Source organism: Neophocaena asiaeorientalis, unplaced genomic scaffold, assembly GCF_003031525.2.
Source record: "Neophocaena asiaeorientalis asiaeorientalis breed wild unplaced genomic scaffold, Neophocaena_asiaeorientalis_V1.1 scaffold124, whole genome shotgun sequence".
Taxonomy (NCBI): Eukaryota; Metazoa; Chordata; class Mammalia; order Artiodactyla; family Phocoenidae; genus Neophocaena; species Neophocaena asiaeorientalis.
The window spans coordinates 14,132,815-14,153,238 of record NW_020174135.1 but is presented as its reverse complement, the minus strand read 5'-3'; the positions used below and the strand labels follow the sequence as shown (position 1 = coordinate 14,153,238).

General features: G+C 36.2%; 1 pseudogene; it reads left to right on the top strand.

Annotated features, from left to right (window-relative positions):
• LOC112406151 (glutamate decarboxylase 1-like) overlaps positions 1-20,424 on the top strand; it is a 43,564-nt pseudogene that overhangs the window by 20,747 nt on the left and 2,393 nt on the right.

Here is a 20,424-nt window from a genome sequence, read left to right as displayed (position 1 = left end):
CCCCCCTCCCCCTTGGCAACCACAAGTCTGTTCTCCGTGTCTGTGAGCCTGTTTCTGTTTCATAGATAGGTTCATTTGTGTCATATTTTAGATTCCACATATAGGTGATAGCATTTGGTATTTGCCTTTCTTTGAGTTACTTTGCTTAGTATGATAATCTCTAGGGACTTGATGTTTTAATCAAAAAATGGATAAGGAACTTCGGAGGGAAAATTGTTTTATCTTTTAGGTGGTTGATCCCCCATTCACTGAGGTAGCTTTACACACCACATCCTTGGTCTGCTTTAGGTGGGCTCCTCACTCTGGCATTGGCATTCAAGCCCCTTCTCAATTCAGTGCCTTCTCATAGCTGTTCCTTGTGCTCATAATAATCCTTCTCCACTGTTTGGAAACCAACCGAATTGTCCCTGAAAGATCACCTCCTCCAAGAAGTCTTCTCTGGAGATTGCCTCTTCTGCTCCCCTGACTGCTGTGGATGCCCTAGGAATGGTCTTATAACATCCTGATCCTTTCCTTTGTAGTGATTTTTACTGTAATTAAACACATTTGTGTCATTACTTGATTATTGTCTTTTTCTTCCACCAGTCAGTGAGATCCCCATGGTAGCAGCTATGTCCACCTTGTATGCCCACTGGATCCCAATACCCAGCATTGTCCCTGCATATGATAATTGCTCAGGAATATATACTGAATGAAATAAGTAAAGTGTGCTTGATCCATAATACCTGTTCACTGAGAAACTGCTATAAAATTTAACTACTTTTTAGCCTTGTGTTTTTACTTTGACCCATTTGCAATTTTGTCTTTTTTTCTAGGACATCCATGCTATTTTAACCAGCTCTCCAGTGGGCTAGATGCGATTGGACTTGCAGGGGAATGGTTGACAGCCACTGCAAATACCAACATGTCAGTATCCTTCTGGGTCTAAGGAATGTGGGACTATTAGACACATAAGCAAGAGTGAAGATGTCAGTTGCGGAAGTTACATTTTGCTGGATAGGATGTTTGCTGTATCAGAAACAAATAGTTGATACCCCGAGAGAAATGCAAAGAAGATGGTTCCTGTTCCCTGAGTGACATTTTGACTGGTCCTCTGGACAGTCTCTCTCTAGAAAATCTCAGGATATGAATTTCCTGGTAAGTAGAGTTCAGTTTTTCAGTCTGAGCTATTAGTGTGCAGATTGGGAGCCCAGCTCCAGGACTGGAATCATTTCAACGCTACCCAAAACAGCCCAGAGCACGTAGTCGAAAAAAGACACAGACAAGTATGTGAAAAGTTTCCTGCATATAAATTAGAACTTCAATCTGCTTGAAGGTGAAGAAAGTAAACTATTAAGGGAAAGTTAAATTGAACTCCAATGTGATTCCTTACAAATGTTGAACTTTGCCACAGCGAAACTTACAGTTACAAGAAAATTAGATACACTGCTGCAACGTTTTGAAGTAAAATTAATTTTAGGGCAATATATTTCAAGGTTAAAGGGATAGGGAAATGATTAGATATGAAATTGAAAGGATCAGTCTGTGTCAGATGTTAATATAATTTAACTAGCTATCAAAAGAGATAGGTGGTAGAAATTTAAACTTTAAAACCAAGAACTAGACATTTATGAGAAGTGACTGCTTTGCTATGTGGGAAAACTGTGGTTTATTTTAACTGTTTAGTTGTCATTGGGGTTCTAATGATGCACAGGGATTTATAGATGGAAACGCATGTAAAAGCAACCTGCACAGTTTACTGCTAGTTTCAATTTTTTAATTAAAAATAATTGCTTGATTATGGCCCTTTATTTAAACATGCATAGAGTAATACTTTAAAAAACCTATATCTTTTGAGACTGTATGATGCACTTTATGTTATATAAATTATTACACAAAAATCATTTTATAAATCTTGCTCCATTATTTGGAATCCCATTATTATGAAACTTAATCATTTTTTGTGTGAAGAAAATATAGATTCTTGGTTTAAACAGAGAAATAGTGGAAAGAATACATGGAAGATGCAAAGACAGAGGATTTAAGAGAGGGTTCTTTACCTTTGAATTTTTCTCATTTTAATGAATGGATATCTCCATTGGATATCTCCATGGATATCTCCTACCATAATCTGAGATAATGGAAAAGCATGCGAGATGGAATTAACGAGAACCAAATTTAAGTCCTAATTCTACCATTTAATGGGTCTCCGTTGTCTGAAAATAATAATGTCTACTCCATGGAATTGAAATAGGATCAAAAATGTAATGTGCATAGAAGCTGAAATTGACAGAACACTGGCAGAAATGAGCCTCATTGAAATGGACATCCCGTAGGCTTGCTATGTAAACTTTGTTCTTCTTGGAACTAGAAGCCTAATTCTAATAGGTAATGGATTTTCTTAATCTGTGTTTTTGTGCAGAGCCTGGGGCCAGAGTTTATAGATTAACACTTTATTAGGGCATGCCCTGCAGAGGAGCAGGATTGGGGGAAATGAAGGGAGTCAGGACAGGGCAGAGGGTAACATGAGGGGCATTTTAGACCTGGCTACCACTTAGTATAAGCAGAAGTGAGTGCATGATCTCCTGGGATATATGGCCCCCTGTAAGTGACTGCTTCTAAGATCAGTCCCTCTGGAGGGAGCAAGGGGAACAAATTTATTCTCAACCAGGTCTCTTACAGCCAAAGGACTGCACGATGGGATGTTAAGTTCCCCACACATAATAACTGGGCATTCTTGGGATTACCAGCTGATTCCATGACTTGTGATACTAAGGGCAAAAGGAAGACCCCGGGGCTGAAGGTCAGAGACTGCAAGTGTGGGTGGGAGGCGACTCTCCATTGGGTTGTGGGTGAGTCTGAGTGAAAGTGGTCACAGTGGTGGCTGGGCCTGAATAACATCCAAAGGCCTTAGAGACAGAGAAAGCTGAGGACATCTGAAGTGGCACATACGTGGTCCCTGATACCGGCATCATATATAATTACACTTAGAGAGGTCTTTACAATTTTTTTAAGAACAAATAAAGGATTTCTTGAGAATAACTGAGCCCACTTTTTGATTTCAGAGCTCATTGCACACACATCACTGTTCATTGCATAGGATACACATAGAGAAAAGCTTAGAGCCTTCTTTTAAATCCCAGCTTCTTTCTCTGGAGCTAATTTCACAGGGAGCCTCAGAGGAGAGTCCCCATAACAGTGCTCTCTGAATTCTTTTCCATGGGACCCATGTGGTTCCTGTAACGTCTGCTTGCTTCAAGCTGTTATTGAAAACATAACCGTATTTAGCCTTTTTTTGGGGTGTGTTTGCTCACAGTACAGTCTTTAGGTGAAAAACGTTTATCAATCCGTTTTTAGAAAAGGCTCTTTCAGGTTCTGCAAGATATTGTCTGTAGCTCTAGACATCTGTCTTTCTAACTTGTCCCCTAGGAAATGTGTAAATATTTTCTTGATAACTGGACATTTTCTGTCCCAAACAGTGTTGTGTGTGTGCTGAGGGGATGGAGCTACTTTCAAATTCCTTTTGGTGGAAAATGAAATTCCCAGCTACCTCACAAAACCATGGAAACCTTGATACTTCCTTTGTAGAACTAACGCACTCTAGATCTGGAAGGGACCATTCAGAACATATAAAACTTAACCATTTCTTGCACAGTCTATTATAACATACAGAAATGTGTAGAATCTTATCTAGCACATGATTTTATTTATCCTCTTCCATGTAATATAATTCACAGTAGAATTTCTATATTATAGGTTTACCTATGAAATAGCTCCAGTATTTACTGTCATGGAAACAATTCTTCTTAAGAAAATGTGTGAAATTATTGGCTGCAGAGAAACAGAAGCAGATGGAATATTTTCACCTGGTAAGAAAAATGTTTATGAGCGAAAAGAAATATCAGGAGACACTCAAAATGTATTTCAACTAATATGACTGTTTTCCAGAGATAAATGTTCATAAGCCATTGTGTTGGTTATAATTATAAAGAAAGTTTTTAGAAATCTTAAAGTTGTGAATTGTGTTGTTTGAGCTTTCTCTTAACACTTTCAAGGAAGGCTATTTTAAGAATGACATCAGTGATTTGGCACAATTTTAGTTTCAGAAAACTCTCAAATTGTCATGATTTCAATCAACATTTCTGATTTTGGAAACTAGATTAACAGTCACGATTTCTCTTCCATAGGTGGGAGTATATCAAACCTCTATGGTATATTAGTAGCTCGTTATAGGCAATATCCAGAGATAAAAACAAAAGGCATGACAGCATTTCCATGCATTGTATTGTTTGTTTCTGAACAAGTAAATATAAAGTTTAGATTTTTCCAACTTTTAAGAGTCTTCTAAGATACACTGATAAAGTAATTGAAAGACTGAGAATATTAGCTTCATTTTTCCATTAAATATATTCAGTAATCTGTCTGGATCTATGGATTAATATTGGAAAGGGGAAAAACAACTTTCCAGTTGGTATAGACTCTATAGATTAGCAATACAGATAAGTCAGTATTAAAATTTTATTTCAACATAGGAGAAGCTAACAGAAAAAATGTGATTATAAATATAAAACATTTTGCTACCTATACCGTAAAAAAAGCAAGACAGAAAATTCAAAGATATAATGGTTCACTTTAAAGTTGAATTAAAGAACGCAAATGTGTTTAATGTTTTCTTTTTCCAGTTAGGACTGTAAGAGTCGGTTGACAAGAAAGCTTTATTTTTATAGGTCCTCAGCCAAATGTTTCTGATACTGACAATATATCCATTGAGGTCTCCTTTAGTTTTAATGTTCCAACCCTGTGCCTAGTAACAATACATATTTTTAAAAAATCAATTCATCCCTCTAATAAATCCGATCACTTTTTTCTTTTCTACCATGGTAACATTTATAATCTTAAAGTGTAATTGTAGTCCCAGCTTGAGAATTCTATCTAAAAGTACTTGGAAACACAGGGTTTTCTTTAAAATGTCCCCATGTTTGCAATGTCTTTCCTTTGCCAAACTCAAACTGGCATTATATAAATGTATATTATCAAATTAGAGACCACTGCTGCATATTTAATGTAGTTTACTATAAAACTTAATACAATTGAAGACGCTTGTTTACAAATGTCATTTTCATCATTTCACATATACTTTTTAAATATAATGAGCAAATAAGCTGAAATTCCACAATACAGATTAAAAAAGAGCATTTCCTATTTCATCTATGCATTCTCCATTGAAATGAAAATATGGTTAGGGTTTTAAATTTCTCTACTTGTTTCTCTCATATATCTGGTCTTTTCCGGGCAGCTAAAAATAACCCAGGCCAAGTTTATCTTTGAGCTGTCACCTCCATCTTACTGATACTGTTTACATTATGCAAATGATACAAGGAGATAGTAGTCACCTAGAAGGCAAGAAATCAAAGTTGATGTCAAAGTCAAAATTAAAAACTGCAAGCAGAATAAGAATGGATTCATTTCTTCAGGCCTCACTCTTTAAAAAAAATTGGAAATTCAAGATTTAAACCTGTCCATAACATGTAAGGATTTACCTGGAGGATACTGTCACTAAATTTATAAATGACACGATTCATGTGTATACAGAGAATATTCAAACTCCTGCATTTAAAGAGTCGTGTTCTGTGATAGTGCCTCCTAGAAAGAGGTACTACAACCTTCTTCATCTCAACAAATGTAATGATAAGGGTCTGGAACTATGCCTTGAGAACTCTACTTGCGTGTGTGTGTGTGTGTGTTTGTGTGTGTATATATATATACATATATATATATATATCCATGCACAAACCCATGCAAAGCTATGCGTGTAAGCCCTAGTGTGAGTGATGCACTAATGTAAGTGATGATTTAAGGCGGGAGAATTAATACCTTTCTTGTTTTCATTTTTGCCCAAGGGTCAATATTCAGTAAAAAAAAGCTGCAGCAATCCTTGGCATGGGAACTGATAATGTAATTGAAGCAAAATGTGATGAAAGGTATGTCCTTAATACATTCTCAACATTTTTTATTATCATGCTTGGTATGAAGATTAAAATCCCATTTTTCTATTATCCCAATTTTTAGCAAGAATACTCTCCCATATTAGTTTCAATAATTTTAACTAGAAGTAATTATGAAACAAGCACCAAGGTATCCTATCCTACTGTTAAGACTTCTTTACTAAGTATAGTCCTAAATCAGTGAGACTGTCACATATCTGTTCCTTGTTTTAAGTAGATCCAGTTAGCAATATAATGTTTAGAGATGAAAAATTCGACTGCATTAGAAATCTACAGAGTGAAAATATATTTCCATTTGTCTTGAATCCTACCTTTCATAAATAAACTACATTACAAATACATATATTCTGGGAGATCATTTTGATGCATATCAAATGTATTTATACATTTATGCATATCAAATTCTGTGTTATAATCTGCAACTTATTCTTTTATTTTTTTTGGCTTTAGAATATATCTTAGGAATCTTAGCCCATGAATTTATACAGACCTTCCTTATTCTTTTTTAATTACTTCGGAGTTTTCCATTTTATAACTGTAACATAATTTCACATATCTTATTTAAAAGGGTTTTCACCTAGATTTTAGTATTTAAGAACAATGCTTAAATGAATATAATTATATAAATATATTTGAGTGTCTGTGTTTTAATATTTCTCATGTGAATCTCTAGAAGTTGAATTATTGGTTCAAAGAATGTCTGCACTTACAATTTCATAAAGATTTTTATTTGCCCTTCAAACATTTTTCAGTTAATTGATACTCTTATCTACCTTGTGAAGCCTGAACATTATCAATACTTCTATACTTGAAAATTCTGATAGACAAAGATGACATTTAGTTATTTGGGACAATGTATAGCCAATATATGGACCAGCCAATTGTGTATTACCATGATCTGTCTGTTCATGTTTTTTGCCCATATTTTATTGGTGGTTTATTATTTATTGGCTTGTAAAAAAAAATTTATATATTGAAAAGTTTTGAAATATAAAATATATGAATATAAAATATTTTGCAAATATGTTTTATGTTTATAATTCAATACTTATCTCAAGTCGTTTGGTTTTCTTTATATAAATCCTGAACATTTCCTGAGAATCCCTCCCCCAGATACTTTGTATCTTTTTTACTGCTATGAATAGGATATGTTCTATGTTTATTCAGAACAATTAGTTTTAAAAAATAGGAACCTAATTGTTGTAACCACCCATTTGCTCAACATTCTTGGCATTTTCAAGAGTTTTTCAATAAACAATATTAGGAATTCCAGGTATACAACCATATGTACTCAAATTAGGGTTTTTTTCTCCTCTTCTTTTTATCTATCTATCATCATCATTATAATCATCTAGCTAGCTAATAGGTATTTCTTCAGAAAAAAATACTATAATATTGATGGTAGTGAGCATCCTTATCTTGTTCCTGACTTTAAGAGAAATGTTGCTTCTGAATCATCAATAGACAGGATTTTAGTCTGAAAACTGGATGGAGTAGGAAAATATTGGCTTTTGGGTTTTTTTTTCCCAGAAATTCTCTGTGAAGAAATGTGAGGCCACCTGAATTTGTGTCATGTTCTTCCCCCACTCCTCCAATTTGGATACTTGATTTTTCTACCTTGATACTAAGAAGTCTTTATAATTAAAGGTTAATAATTAGGTAGATGAAAGAAAGAAAGAAAGAAGAAAGAAAGAAAGAAATCATCTGTATCTTTCTTAGAAAAATCAGAATCTTCTGATTTGTGAGTAATGCTGATTTTAAGATGATTGAATAGTAAACTAAGCATTCTTTAACTCAAATAACATGATACTTAACAATGGTTTTAGAGAATTAAACATTTACTTAATAGTTGTTTTTACACCTATAAATACCTTTGGGAGACAATAAAAACTAATTTTTTAATCTTGAATATTACGTATTCTTCTAATGGGTAGAATTGGTTTGTTTATTCACTGATAAGAAATCAATGTGTATTTGCATTTTTAAGGGGAAAGATGATTCCAGCTGAGTTAGAGAAAAATATATTACAAGCTAAAAGGAAGGTATGTTCTGAAGTTCCATATTTATTTAACACACAAATGCATCTTAATTTTCTTCCCCTATTTTTTTTTTTTTTTTTTTTTTCTGGTTTGCGGGCCTCTCACTGTTGTGGCCTCTCCCGTTGCGGAGCACAGGCTCTGGACGTGCAGGCTCAGCGGCCATGGCTCACGGGCCCAGCCGCTCCGCGGCATGTGGGATCTTCCCAGACCGGGGCATGAACCCATGTCCCCTGCATCGGCAGGTGGACTCTCAACCACTGCGCCACCAGGGAAGCCCTCTTCACCTGTTTTTGTTAGTGGAAAACAATTGATAAGATAATTGCTAAAGGAAATAAAATAATCCCTAAATGTAGGAAATTCCTTCTAAAACTGAAGTGAAATAATTAACATTGTAGTATTTCCTGATAATTTTGTTTGTTAACTATCAAAAGAAAAGTTATCAGGATATTTACTAAGAAAGGGGTTTGGTCAGCTCTATTGTTGTGGTATGATTTTCTGAAAATAAATTCAGAGAGAAATAACAATAAATGAGACTCAGAGGTAGTGGTATGAGTTCATCTTATGGTTAAGCTACTTTTTCCATTACTGTAGGTACCTTTGAGTATTTGAAATTTTTAAGTACCTAGTCAAAGTTATCCAGCTTCCTGATGTCCAGAAGTGTAACGGTTAAGTAACAATATTAGCATAGGAGTGGACTACATGGGATTGTAAGAATGATGCAGCTTTTGTCATCACCGGGGCCAAACTCCTTTTTGTGTCACTGCCACAGTTGGCAGCAAGCACAGTGTTTGGGGCCTGCAACCCACTCCACGACATCGCAGATATTTGTGAGATGCACAAACTCTGGATGCGTGTGGATGTAAGTCACATCCTTGAGTCTGGATCATGATTCACCTTTTTAAAAAGATGTATCCTATGAATAGTCCTTAAAATTTCTTAATTGACATGGCAGGCAAGACAAAAATTTCTTTCCTAATTTTTTAAAGAATAAATGTCAAGAAAGAATAGTCTTATTTGCATAAATTATCTTAAATTAGACTTAATACACTATCATGGAATGAGCTACAAATGTATCTAGTGTTTAAAAAAAGTCTAAACCTCTATTAATATTCAACCAACAATTTAGGAAATCAGTTTAAAGAAATAGTTAAAACAATTTTAAATCAAAAGGACTTAGCCCATTACTCTAATATATGTTTCTTAATTAATAGCTATTATGGAAATCAAAAGTTTTGATGCTATTAGTTTGGTACAGTGACTTTGGGCAAAAATGTCTTTGGCTTTGACTAGAGTTGGACAAATTTAAAGTTATATAATATGGTAGATGTTTAATTTTTCTGTAGTATTGCCAAATCTGATTCCAACTTTTAAAAATTTCTGTCTCTGGAAATTACACAGAAGGTATCTCTTTGAATTAATTAGAAAAAAAACTTTACTATGTCATGAATAGACAATGAAAACTCATAGGAGGAAAATTTTAAATGCATTGTTCTTCTAAGTAGGATAATTATAGCCAAGTTTATAATTATCTTGAATAACAATTAAATCTTCATCAACTTTTGAAATAAAATGAACATAGGAAAAAGCATTCAGTGCTATGTAAAGAGAAATAAGAGGGCTTCCCTGGTGGCGCAGTGGTTGAGAGTCCGCCTGCCGATGCAGGGGACACGGGTTCGTGCCCCGGTCCAGGAGGATCCCACGTGCCACGGAGCGGCTGGGCCCAGTGGGCCATGGCCGCTGAGCCTGCGCGTCCGGAGCCTGTGCTCCGCAACGGGAGAGGCCACAACAGTGAGAGGCCCGCGTACCGCAAAAAAAAAAAAAAGAAATAGGAACACAAATCCTTTGTATCTGTTACAGGCAGCTTGCGGAGGTGGATTGTTGCTATCCAGAAACCACTCCTATAAACTCAGTGGCATTGAAAGGTGAGACCCGGGCCATTGCTTGTGCAAGAGAAAGAACCTATTTAGGCTTCTGTTTTCTTTCATTAGACGGTGAGCACTAACTGGGGCCGTTTTGTCACCTACGGCCAACTCTGTGACCTGGAATCCACATAAACTCATGGGTATCCCCCTTCAGTGCTCTGCTATCCTGACTGGGGAAAAAGTAAATAATTTCTATTTTCAAGCAGGGACATAATGACGTCTTGGTAATGATTAGCTTCACTGTGAATGTTCAAAACCAAAATAATTGTGGCCTCATTGAATTAACGTGGTGCAGCACCATTTGCCCTGTTGGAGAAAACTGATCCTTCCCCGTTGATCTTTTTATTTTTTATTTTATGATATAGTCCTTTTATTTAAGTTAAAATATGGCAATTATTTTTTCCCGTTCAAATACTAACTGCTTTCTTAGGGCAAGTTTGAATTGCTCTTTAAAAAATCTAATTAAGATATTCAACTCTTCTTATTTCTTTGAACCTGCCTTCTCTGTCATAGTGCAAGTTTTCATCCTCTCTGATTGGAATTGTTTCCCCTAAATATCTTTCAGCTTTCAGGTAGTACTTCATATATGACCAGTGTCATTTAGCAGGGAAGATGGACCTGAGTGTTAATCTTATTCATTTTCAAATCTTTGCTCTAACATGTATGAGCTTTATGATCTCTAACCTCTGCTATACTCTCCAACTTATCTGTTACAATCCCCTTTATTCCCTTATAAATTATCACCAATTAAGCAAGAATTGAAGAATTATAGGTTTACAGTCCCTTATTTACAATTTTGAAATTTAAAGACGTTCTGAACAATTAATTTTTTTGTAGTTCATCAGGTGACAAAACCAATTCTGACCTGCTGTGAGGCTCAGATTGACTCTATGTACCCACTTAATGTAGATATTCATACTTCACTATAGAGATGTTCATGTATTTGATTATGACATACAGCCCCAGACACCAATGAAATGTTGCATAATCTTCTATATATGGACTAAACTACTTATTATAAAAAAATCTGTATTTTGACACCCACCTGTTGGCAAGGTTTTCAGAGAAAGGATGTGAATTTATTTATTTAACATCTTTATTGGACTATAATTGCTTTACAATGGTGTGTTAGTTTCTGCTTTATAGCAAAGTGAATCAGCTATATGTGTACATATATCCCCATTCTCCTCCCTCTTGGGTCTCCGTCCCACCCTCCCTATCCCACCCCTCTAGGTGGTCACAAAGCACCGAGCTGCTCCCCCTGTGCTATGCGGCTGCTTCCCACTAGCTATCTATTTTACCTTTGGTAGTGTATATATGTCCATGCCACTCTCTCACTTTGTCCCAGCTTACTCTTCCTCCTCCCCACATCCTCAAGTCCATGCTCTAGTCTAGTAGGTCTGTGTCTTTATTCCCGTCTTACCCCTAGGTACTTCATGACCTTTTTTTTTTTTTTTCTTAGATTCCATATAGATGTGTTAGCATACGGTATTTGTTTTTCTCTTTCTGACTTACTTCACTCTGTATGATAGACTCTAGGTCCATCCACCTCACTACAAATAACTCAATTTCGTTTCTTTTTTTTTTCTGCTTTCTTAGGGCAAGTTTGAATTGCTCTTTAAAAAATCTAATTAAGATATTCAACTCTTCTTATTTCTTTGAACCTGCCTTCTCTGTCATAGTGCAAGTTTTCATCCTCTCTGATTGGAATTGTTTCCCCTAAATATCTTTCAGCTTTCAGGTAGTACTTCATATATGACCAGTGTCATTTAGCAGGGAAGATGGACCTGAGTGTTAATCTTATTCATTTTCAAATCTTTGCTCTAACATGTATGAGCTTTATGATCTCTAACCTCTGCTATACTCTCCAACTTATCTGTTACAATCCCCTTTATTCCCTTATAAATTATCACCAATTAAGCAAGAATTGAAGAATTATAGGTTTACAGTCCCTTATTTACAATTTTGAAATTTAAAGACGTTCTGAACAATTAATTTTTTTGTAGTTCATCAGGTGACAAAACCAATTCTGACCTGCTGTGAGGCTCAGATTGACTCTATGTACCCACTTAATGTAGATATTCATACTTCACTATAGAGATGTTCATGTATTTGATTATGACATACAGCCCCAGACACCAATGAAATGTTGCATAATCTTCTATATATGGACTAAACTACTTATTATAAAAAAATCTGTATTTTGACACCCACCTGTTGGCAAGGTTTTCAGAGAAAGGATGTGAATTTATTTATTTAACATCTTTATTGGACTATAATTGCTTTACAATGGTGTGTTAGTTTCTGCTTTATAGCAAAGTGAATCAGCTATATGTGTACATATATCCCCATTCTCCTCCCTCTTGGGTCTCCGTCCCACCCTCCCTATCCCACCCCTCTAGGTGGTCACAAAGCACCGAGCTGCTCCCCCTGTGCTATGCGGCTGCTTCCCACTAGCTATCTATTTTACCTTTGGTAGTGTATATATGTCCATGCCACTCTCTCACTTTGTCCCAGCTTACTCTTCCTCCTCCCCACATCCTCAAGTCCATGCTCTAGTCTAGTAGGTCTGTGTCTTTATTCCCGTCTTACCCCTAGGTACTTCATGACCTTTTTTTTTTTTTTTCTTAGATTCCATATAGATGTGTTAGCATACGGTATTTGTTTTTCTCTTTCTGACTTACTTCACTCTGTATGATAGACTCTAGGTCCATCCACCTCACTACAAATAACTCAATTTCGTTTCTTTTTTTTTTTTTTGCGGTACGCGGGCCTCTCACTGTTGTGGCCTCTCCTGTTGCGGAGCACAGGCTCCGGACGCGCAGGCTCAGCGGCCATGGCTCACGGGCCCAGCCGCTCTGCGGCACGTGGGATCCTCCTGGACCGGGGCACGACCCCGTGTCCCCTGCATCGGCAGGCAGACTCTCAACCACTGCGCCACCAGGTAAGCCCAAGAGCAGCATATATTGTCTCTCCAAACACTATGACAACAGCAGGACATGTCTACACCCTCATTCTGCCCCTTATTTATAATTTTTAACTGCCCCTTATTTAAAATTTAATTTAAATAATTGACATGCTTTTAGGAAGCTATTCCTATCACCTTCTTCCCAGTACTCTGTAGGAAGATGGGCATTAGGTTCTGTTCAGATGAAAGCTTTGCCATGAACTAACAACATCTTTAATATATTGGGGACCTGGTCCTCTACATTACATTACCCACCCTGTGGACCCTAAGGGACTCTCTCAGATGTCAGTATCAGAGGCAGTTAGAGCTGGTTAGATTTTTATTTGGTAGATATGGAATTCCTAGTACAAAACACTAATAGAAAAATATGTTCTGTAACATGAATCACAGAGGCAAATTCATGAGCCTACTTTGGTTAGTCTATAATATATTGGCAATAATATACTGGTTAGTATATAATATACTGGCAGCATTTTCTCTTCTAAATTTATCTCTTTCATCAACTGCTTTTTCCTAACCTTATAATCACCTAGTTCAAAACAAGCATTAAAAAAACCACTTTGAATAGCGTATTGACATTGGTAACTCACCTTAAATTCTTTTGATAATGAGGCATTGAAATAATGAATACATTCATTCAATAGTAATGGATCTACCATTCATTGAACATGTATTAGGCTAGAAAGCTTTACGTATGTTATTTAGCTTATGTTTCCCAACAGTTGTGCTGGTTATATCTGTTAAATAGGTAAAGAAATTAACTTGCTAGTGGATGAAGAGAACTACATCTAAGGAGCAAAGGTGACAACTCACCTAAATCCAAAATATATTTTTTTCCACAAATTCATATCGTCTTTCTTAATACAATTCATAGCACCATGGGAATGCCAAAACTCACACTGGGTAGTGATGAAAAGCAGGCTCATCATCTTTTGCATACGGAGACTACTTCATAAAAATGGTGTATAAACAGATGTTATATAAGTAGGGCCATTCCTGGGAATAGGAAAAAAATTTCAGCATACCGTGAAATGGGAATTCTTTTATATTATAGAACATTTTTATATACAAGAAATCAGGTTCAGGTAAATATCCATGATGGGCTTGAATGGGAGGAGTTGACTTGCAAGTTTGTAGCATGATTTATAACTAGTAAATATTTAAACATTTGCTATGTGAATCTCCATCAGTACTCTTGACAAAATAATGGGCATTAAGAATGAAGTCCAGAGATATAAATGAAAAATTTAATAGTTTTTCTCATTTGCTATAATTACAGAATGAATACTTCATTGATTGATAGTAGAAAGAGGAGCCATCTTTAATGAAATTCATATTTCTTAAAAATAAAGTTAGTTCCATAAAATACTGTGATAGGTTACAAAAGTAAGTAAGAAGAAAATCATATAGTAATGTAAGATTCTACAAACATCAATTATTATGCAGAAGCAAATCGAATGCAAAAGCTTCTTTTTCGTTGGATTTTCTACATGGGTTGGACTGGTTTTGTATTCATAAAATGACTGTGTTTGGCCAGGAGAGTGCTATAGGGAGCTTAATTGTCCAAGAGCCCATCTGCTTCTCTTAAATTCATAATTGCATTTGCCCTGAGGCTGTGCTTTCCAGAGTTTTCTCCCAGTCAATCACTGATTGAGCACGGCAGGGATTCTAAGGCATTCCCATTCCTGAGAGACACGAGACTCTTGATAGCTGAGTTGGTGTGAAGAGTTCCCAAAGGCCTTTCTGAATTTTACTTAGATTTCATCATACTCCAGGACGCTTCTTCCCCACCTTTCCCCACCTGTTTCCTTCACTTAGGGTCAGACTTATGCACAGTCTGAAAGCTCTCCCAGTCTGACTGGCTCCTTCCCACTATCTTTCACACAGGTACTTCACTAATGAAGTCCTTGCACCTTTAATCTCATCTTGGTGTCTGCTGTTTGGAGGACCTGGGCTAACAGAGTCCAATTAAGTTCAGAATAGAAGTGCCATTGTCTTTACTATTCAATCTTTGTAGATGTTTTTCAAGAAACTTAAAGGTACATTCACAAGAAGGATGCATATCCTGATATTTTTCATTGCCAATTTAGTATGCATTGAATGCCGCCGAAAGCTCTATGTGGAAAATTGCTGAAGAGTAATAAACTCTATGCCAAGTATTTCAATGATATTTAGCCCCATTTCTTCAGAATTCAGAGTAGGAATATTCTTCATCAATAATTTCTATTAACTTTTCTGCAAATTTTTCTTCCTCTAATTACTTACAGCTTCTCCCTGAACCAGACTGCCCTCAAAGAAAAATATCAAATGATAAAGTGGTTAGCTCAAAATATCAGTCCACTGATATTTAATCATGTCTATTCTTAAGCATTTCAAAGACTAGTAATGCCTTCTCCAAACCAATATTTGTTCAAAATTGTGAAAGTTGGGAGCATCTGACCAAATGTTCATCAATCAAAGCTTTTTACACATTTTGATTCATATATATTTCTTGTGGAGAAAAATAAGGCTTTGAAAAAGGATAAAAAGTTGCGTGCTAGGGTTAAGTATTTATAATTTTAAATAGTATGGTAATTGTCAATAAGAAGGTTACATTTGTGCAAAAATCTGAGAAAGTGAAGAGGAGCTCATGCTAATATTTAGCTGTGTAGCAAGAGGGAATCTCAATTTAAAATCTTTGAGACTGAAGCACACCTGTTGCATCTAAAACACAAAAAGGAGATCAATGTGGCTAACGTGGAATGAGCTGGTCATACGAGGAAATAACGTAAGAAAGAAAATGAAAGGGTTCCTCCGTCATTACTCTTTCTTAGAACTCCATTGCCTTCGGTCTCTGTTGAAAACAAGTTCTGATTTAAACAGAAAGTGTAGCCTCTTGGGGGCTCCGAGCATCCCCGCTTACTTAGTTGTAGGTGTAGCATCCTTACCTCGTGCTATTTGCATTGTCACTGGGTTGCCAGATATGGTAGGACCAGTGGAATTCCATGCTCATTGTGCAATGCAAAGGCTAGGTGTGCCTGGGGAGGCAGGGAGTGGCAGACATATATGTTGCCTGTATCTCCTTAGCTCATAGGCGTAATCCATTGTCCCACTGGACTTCACTTTCAAAACACAAGTCCAAAATATAATTTTAAAGAATTTCAGGACAGCGACAGCAGAGCATTAAGTTAAGCCTGAAGCCCTTCTGAATATGGGCCCTGTGTGACTGCACAGGTTGTATGCTCATGAAGCCAACTCTGATCACAAAGGCTTAAGTATTGAGAAGACACTGAAGTACCACCTCATATGGTTGTCAAGGCTCTACACTACACAAGCCTAGAGTAACTATGAACACATACCCTCAGCATGGACATACATGGACCGTATGGACAGAAGCAAAGAGACCAGTTAGGAAGCAATTTCAGTAATGCAGTGGACAGTGATTGGGCCAGCATAGTGGCAGTGAATAGGTTAAGATATATTAGATTCTAATTACGTTTTAAAGGTAAATCCTGTGAAATTTTCCAAAATATTAGATGTGGGGAGTGAGAAAAAGAAGAGGGTCAAGGATAAGAAAACTTTGATGTTTTGGGCCTTAGCAACTAAAGGATAAAATTGATATATTACTGAGATTGGGAAGACTGGGAGAAACAAGTTGGTGCAGACAGGTCAGGAGTTCACTTTTGGACATTGATTTTGAGATGTTTATTAGTTATGTGAAGCAGGAGACTGAGGTTCAGAGATGAGGTCTCAGACGGAAATGAAAGTGGGAGAGTCATCAACCTGTATATACTGCTTAGAGCCATGAGACAAGTGGAAATCACCAAGGGAAAGATGGTGAGTGGAGACAGATTGGTCGATTTTTCTGTGCCTCCATTATCCACTTTATAGGATTCTTCTAAGAGTAAATTAAACTAAGAGTACAAAGCACTAAACTACATACCTGATATACGGCTGAAGCTCAACAATTGTCAGTTTTAAGATGCACTATGCCAGCCAGTATGCCAAGGGCTTTATTTGTCATATTTCTTATTCCTCACTACATTATATATAATTTTTAAAAATTTGCTCTGCATACTAGACAGATAAAAAATTCATGTCAAAATATTTATCAAACATTTGTAGATCTAGGCAACCAAACTTAGAAAGGCTGAGTAACTTGCCTCAAGTTCCACAGACAGTAGGGAGTAAAAGCGGGTTGAGGGGATAGAAATAAGAATGCAGTGAGAATATATAATACCTACTGTTAGTAAGATAATAATCACATTTATTTAAATAAGTACATTTAAATAAATTTAATACATTTCAGGAACTTCTTCAGTGTAATTTAAAGGTACTTACTTGAATGAAGCTTTTGATTTTTTTTAACTACAGGGAACCTATGGCTTTGAGGCACAGATCAACAGATATATGGAACTTGCAAAATACTTTTATAAAGTTTTAAAGAGAAAAGATAACTTTAAGCTAGTATTTGATGCAAAGGTAAGGACTCTATTAGTGGGCTTTTTTTGTGAGAGAGAGTTTAAAGTATCTATACTTTCTTTGCTGAGTTTTTTTTTTGTTTGTTTGTTTTTGTTTTTTTTTCGGTACACGGGCCTCTCACTGTTGTGGCCTCTCCCATTGCAGAGCACAGGCTCCGGACGCGCAGGCTCAGCGGCCATGGCTCACGGGCCTAGCCACTCCGCGGCATGTGGGATCTTCCCGGACCGGGGCACGAACCCGTGTCCCCTGCATCGGCAGGCGGACTCTCAACCACTGCGCCACCAGGGAAGCCCTTTGCTGAGTATTTTTTTTACTTGAATGTGTTACCTATCCAATAGTTTGAGATAATTTAAAAGTTGTATGTAAAAATTATTTTAAATATTTTATCTAAATGCAAAACATTTCGGTTTTAAAACCTCTTCCATTTGAGTTCTTTCTTACAGGCCGAGGGTCCAAGAGATTAATTTGATGATTATACTAAATTTTTAAGATGAAACTCTTGGTTATAATTGCTTTTCTGATTTTGATGGCACTGAATTAAGAGTAATTTAATTGTTCCTAGTTTTTTTCTTGTATGTTAGAGAATGCAGTTGGGTTTCTGGATAGTAGATGACATAAGAAAAAGTGGGCTTTAAATTATATGATAATCCTTGGTTAATCATTATTAAAGTACTAAGTAGATATTAATGAAAAAATGGAGAGTTTTGCTAGTATTCTATCCATCTTCCTCTGCAAGGCCCAGTCAGCCAACCCAATGGCATGCTTTAAGTCATGCTAGTAAGAGTAACTATTAGGAAACAAAGGTGCTTGGTCTTTTTTCTACATTGTCTCCCTCTGATTGTATTATTTCTATTTTTGGTTAGTCTCGCTCAGTCTTAAGTGGAAACTAGAAGTAAAGAAATTTGTTTGTTTTTAATACTGTACATTCTCTGATCATTTATCTGCCTCTCTGAAATGAGCTTTCATAAATTGATTTAAGTAAAGTTCTCTTATACCCCTTTATCTACATAAAAGACATCTAGTCACTGAAGCCAGAACCTTGAATTCATCTTGAAAACCTAGCAAAGATCAATTCTATCTTTTGAAGATTTGGGAAATTTAAACTCTTCTATCTGTACCCGTGGCCACTGCTTCAGTGAAGTCCTCTCCATTCTCTCCTGAATTACTATAACATTCTATTAACTAATATTCTCCTCCCCTCAATTGTTCTCTCCCCTAACTGACTGTCCTGAATGACCTTACTCAAATATAAAATTGGCACTGTCATTAAAATATTTAATATGTTTTGAGGAATGGGCATGGGATGGATGGCTGAAGACTGGGCACTCTGTGAGGACACCATTTCCTTTATCTCTGTATTTGGTGCCTGATACATGTATTAGATCCTCAAAAACTATTTTAAAATATATTAAAAGTTAAATTAAATTAAATACTTCTGGGATCATTAAGGAATTAGGTAGGGCTTTAAGGATACTTATAAAATTACTAAAGAATTAGGTAAAACTTTAAGAATACTTGTAAAATTTTAATTTTTTTTTTTGCAGTACACAGGCCTCTCACTGCTGTGGCCTCTCCCGTTGCAGAGCACAGGCTCCGGATGCGCAGGCTCAGCGGCCATGGCTCATGGGCCTAGCCGCTCCGCGGCATATGGGATCTTCCCGGACTGGGGCATGAACCCGTGTCCCCTGCATCGGCAGGTGGACTCTCAACCACTGTGCCACCAGGGAAGCCCTAAAATTTTAATTTTTGATTTAGCCTGAGTTCACCAATGTCTGCTTCTGGACTTAAACATATCCCAAAAAGTTTGGAAGAGATCAAGAACTGCAAAAGGTAAGTTTGTGCGTATGGTGTGGTATTTATCATTTTAATATTGCCTTTTAAATAATGTGTCTGGGTTAGTTTGATTGGTTAGTGGAAGGCGGTAATGTGGTCTTAAGACATTTTTAAAAAATATTTGTATGGAACCAAGTGAAATCTCAACCCACCAGTCATTTTGCAAATTAATCTAGTCATCCTTTATATAATTGAAAAATATTTTTTGAATGCTAATATTCAATTTACTGAGTTTTTTACCCTTTGGTTAATTCATTCATCAGTTAATGCTTGCCATATGTTCCAGAGGATTTAGAGGTATAAAATGAATAAGACAGAATCTGAGTTCTAAGCTAGAAGGCTTAGTGGGGAGAAGATAAGAATAGAAATAATTACAATTTTTATGAGCAATAGAAGATGTACTTGGAGAAGAATTATCACATTTGAAATATTTATCATAAGGTCATCTGAGCAAGAATCTAGGAGAGATTTTATTACAGATCAGTGATCAATACTGAAAAAAATCCAAATAAATGTCATAGCAATGAGAAGATTTAATCTTTACCCTAAGAATATATATTAAAATAAAGAGAATTGCCACTATTACGTGTTATTTAGCTATACATTAACTGTAAGTTTTTAACCTATCTTAAGCATGCATTATATACATACATTTTATAATAGCATCACCACCACTTTTGAGTTGACCAACATCACAACTACTTATCTTAGGTAATGTGATCCGCCCTAGGAGAAGTTGAACACAAACTATCTGATATCAGTGTTTAAGGGCATCAACTTTTTATGTCATCAGAAAATTTCACTGGGCTTATAAGTCTTAAGAGAAAATAGAGAATTTTTTTGGTTTTGTTTTGCTTTTTGATAATACCCCTTGTTTAAATATTCTGTGGTTTGAGGCACGTACTGAGCGAAGCTCTTAATTTTTTTTCTTAACATGTAAGTGTTACCTTTTACTAGGGTAATTACTACCAGCTGAGAGCTAGTGGGGTATACGTTTACAGAGAGCGAGCTATTTCCTGGAGATATACACACTCACTCACCAGAGAGCCGTCCCTCTCAGAGGTCTGTGCGTGCTCCTGGATGGAGGGCAAAGGGGAAATATAAAGCCGTTTTTAAAAATATTGCAGGCAATAACTAATACCTTTTATTTTATGGTCATGTTGATTAATTAAAATATTAAAGAAGGACATTAAATGAAATGTCTTACCATATAATTA